Genomic DNA, 4,186 nt, shown 5'->3' with positions numbered 1-4,186 from the left:
ACTCACAATGTCTGTCAGGAAGAATAGCAAGTCACTGAGCCATGAAACCCCTGAACGCTCATTTGTTATGCCCTTCCACCAAGCCAAAGGTGGTGGTGCACAGCTGTAATCCCAACATATGGTCCTTCCTGGAGCCTCTCTCATGTGCTTCTGAGAAAAATATTTGTTATGCATTGTCTGTTAGGCTTATTTTTAACTGACTATTTTCAAAGCGACCATTTTCGTATTAACACATTGACCAATCTTTCTTTGCATCCTTACATGTGAAATATTAAAGTCTCTAACTATTATAGAACTGTGAGGTGGGTAGCCATTCCAGCTTTGATCTGGATGTTCCAACCCCCATTGAGTCTTCGGTAACTGTCACACCTACAAGGCGGGGCTGAGAGAGGACCCTGAAGACTCGAGATCCGGATGGGCCAGCTTTCATGGTTCCTGGACCCTGGACACTGGAGGTAGACTGAGCAGAATTCTCCAGAGAACAGCACTGGACTGCAACACACCTTTCCCAGACCCTGTTACCTATTCCTTCCTTCACTTGTAAGTTACCCCACAAAATAAACCTCCCTTTTAACTACGTGGAGTTGCCTTAATAATTTCACCAATAGAACTGCTTGATATACTTATAGTATATCCACTTATACATGTATTTGGAGGCTTTTCTGTTAAATTACTATATGCTTATAACAATATATCTTCTTGATAAATTATTTTATTTCTCATAGAGCTAATTAATTTTAGTTGACATACAAAATAATGGGTTTCATTATAACATTTCATATGTAATAGCATTGTACTTTGTTTTAGATCCAGCTTCTTAAACTGTGGATTATATGGTATTGAATAATCATATGTGGGGGTGAAAAAAATTTGACAAGAGGAAAAGTGTTTGAATGCAATGACAAAAAATTAATTCAAAATTAAACTTGTAATGAACCCAAAGTGTTTTTGGAGTACTCAACTGTGCTGCATCTAAATACACAACATGTAAGCTGCACTGCATGTGCTATTATGCCACAGAACACCAGTAACTGCTACCTGAATGACCTAGACTCATGTTTGAGACTATTTTATATTATGAATTTCAATGTTGTTCTTTTTTTAATAAACATGCAAATTTTCTTTTCCTATGAAAATATAATGATCTAATTGTGGAAAACTAAGAATTTTAATATTTTCCTTACATTGGTGTTCAACATGTATTAAATTATCACAGAATTATATTGTGTTACAATGTTTGCTTTTTTAAATTGCTGTTTGAGTTTCTGAGTTTCATAAAAATAATTACTCTTTGAATTTTTGCTTGAGATTAGGATAGAATTGCCAATAATTTTTTAAATAATCCTAAATATATTTCTGTCATTTTATACTCTATTTATGTGCAGTGGTGGTCTCAGCATTGATGGTTATAAAATAAAACTAATAACTCTGAAAAATGTTGAAGATGCTCTACATTCTGCAGTATCAACTGTTCAACCAAGATTTAACTCTTGATGTAAAAATAAGAAAGTATGTGCATTTTATTACTATGTAAACTTGCTTTCACCTTTAATAAATGGTCAATCTATATGTCTACCAAAGGAGTGTTTTTAAATACATTTCTTTATGATTTATTATTAGTAAATGTTTGATTTTTGTATAACTATTTTACTTATCTACCCAGGTTGTGAAAAAATTCTTGAGGAAAAAAAGTGAGTTGGTAATGGAAAAGGTTTAAGAAATCTGGCTTTCAATTAAGCCTTTTAACATACTATAAACTCCAAAGGATTTCTTGGGAAGTCCCACCAATGTGGCTTGGATGGTTGCAGTCCACTAGTATTTCTCTGACACTGGTTCCATGTTCTGCCTGCAGTTTTCCTTGGCAGATATTCCACATTGCTGGCATGTCTTTCTGAGAAGTTCACTTCAGTTAATGTTTCACTCTTACAGTTTCATACATAATCTCTTCATGGTCTGCTTGTAGGGACCCTTACCTTTGCACATATTACCTGGCCTCCCAGAATTTCTTTTTAATTGTAGGTAGAAGCTGCTATGATCCTATAACACTGAATTTTGCATGCTTGCCAAACCACTATCACATGGATGGGGCCAAGATTATTACCCATTTAATCACTAGCCATGTATCTTTCAACCACAGCTACAATGACCTCTGAATATTTAGGATGATGAGTATGTTGAAACAAATTCTGGTGCAACAACTTCATAGGTATAACCAGTATAACCTTACTTCATTTTAACTTCATAGTTTATTCTACATCACATTTGCCCTATTTGTATCTATGTTTGTAGGTGGTATAGTAGTTATCTCTTTTTTATTGTTTCTATATGTGGTACATTTGAGTGTTATTATTTACTCTTCTCTGAGTAGTATTGGGGATTGAGCCCTCAAGAACAGGGTGCTCATTAAGAAGACTTCCATATAAAACTGAAAGAGGTATGTATCCTGGCAGACACAAATCTTAAACACAAAAGAAGTATGAAAAGAAAAACATATGACTCCTCTTAAGATTCACAACTCTTCAAAAAGCAAATACAAATTTATTGAAATGACTAAAATACCAGACAACGAATTCAGAAAGTTTATACTAAAAATTGATCAAAGAGAACACAGACTCTGAATGACAAAAATCACATGTTCTCACTCATATGCAGATCAGAACTTCTAATGTTTATATGTATGCAAATATGATGGCATGAAATGGTTTTGAAACTAGATAGGAGACTACTGGAGGGAAACAGGAGATAGTAAGAAAATGAAAAGAGGACAAAAGATCACCCATGGCATGAAAGCAAAGAGGAGTCTATTGGAGCTGGAAAAGCACAAGGGAGGGAAAAGGATGAGGAGGAAGAGAAACAATTAAAACAAACTTTGTTTGAAAAATGCCAGAATGAAACCTAATATATTTTCAATGTAAAAAAAAAAGATTTAAATAAACATGATGAAATAAAGAGGTTAGTTCAAGACATGAATTTTTAAAAAGCAACTTAGGTAAGATATTCAGCAAGGAGACACAGGTTCTAAAACAATGGAAACCTTAGAAGCCAAAGCCCAGTGAAACAAAAAACTCAGTGGAAATATCACCAACAAAATACAGGGAGATGAAAAAATGTCAATCTACTGTACTGAGACAAAGAAACAAACTGCAGGGAGTGAGTGAAGTTCTGAGTGAATGCACATTATTTCACATCTCAAGAACCAAGGCCTCAGCCCCATGGGAGTGGAAAAGCTTTCCTTGGGTCTGAGTGCATAGTTACTTTTCTATTGCTATGAGCAAAATAACATGTAAAAGAAAGCATTAACATTGGACTTTCTGTTTCAAAGAGTTAGAGTCCATTATAATAGAGCAAAGGTATGGTGGCAGGAACAGCTAAGAGCTCACATCTTGATCCACCACCATTAGGCAGAGAGGGTAACATTGGAAATAGCATGAATCTTTTGAACCCTCAAGCTAATCCCAGTGACACACCTCCTCCAACAAGGCCACACCTCCCAGTCTTTCCCAAACAGTTCCACAAACCAAGCATTCAAATACATGAGCCTATGGGAGCCATTCTCATTCAAACCACCACTCCCATCTCATTAATCATACTGTCTTTCCTTTTACTTCCTGCATCTTGGGACACCAGAGTCAAGAAGAGTAGCTTAGCTCAGGCCTTTCCTGAGCATATGTACAGTATAGGGCATGTGTGTGGCTTTATGCATGGGCTTTTAAAAGCCTACCTCCTGTAGGATGCTCCCTTGACCCTGAGAATGCTCTGAGTTGGACAGGCAAAGTATAGAGAATTTTTAAGAAATCTTCCAGGGACCTACCATACAGACATAACAAATAACTAGGATTCTCTGAAATTAAGGTCCATGTTGCTCCCTCTGTCACTTGGCAACTTCTACCAGGAGCACGCCTTCTGGCATCATAGATACTGTCCATTTGGTGTTGGTGAAGAGTAGTATAAGCATGCAACTTCAAACACCAGAGAGATCATTTACTGCATTGCAGCCATTTCTTTCCTCTTCATCCACCCTCCATTCCCAATTGTGGAATTCTTTATCTGCTTTCAGACTTATATAAAGACCACTTCTATTCTTACTAGCTTATTTATAGACGTGGCTAAACTGTCTGGCCAGTGAGCTCAAAAGGTCATCCTGTCTCTGCATTTTTACAAGTACTGAGTTACACACCCAGACTTT

This window comes from Onychomys torridus, chromosome X (genome assembly GCF_903995425.1).
Source record: "Onychomys torridus chromosome X, mOncTor1.1, whole genome shotgun sequence".
Taxonomy (NCBI): Eukaryota; Metazoa; Chordata; class Mammalia; order Rodentia; family Cricetidae; genus Onychomys; species Onychomys torridus.
Note: the sequence above shows the minus strand (reverse complement) of the source record.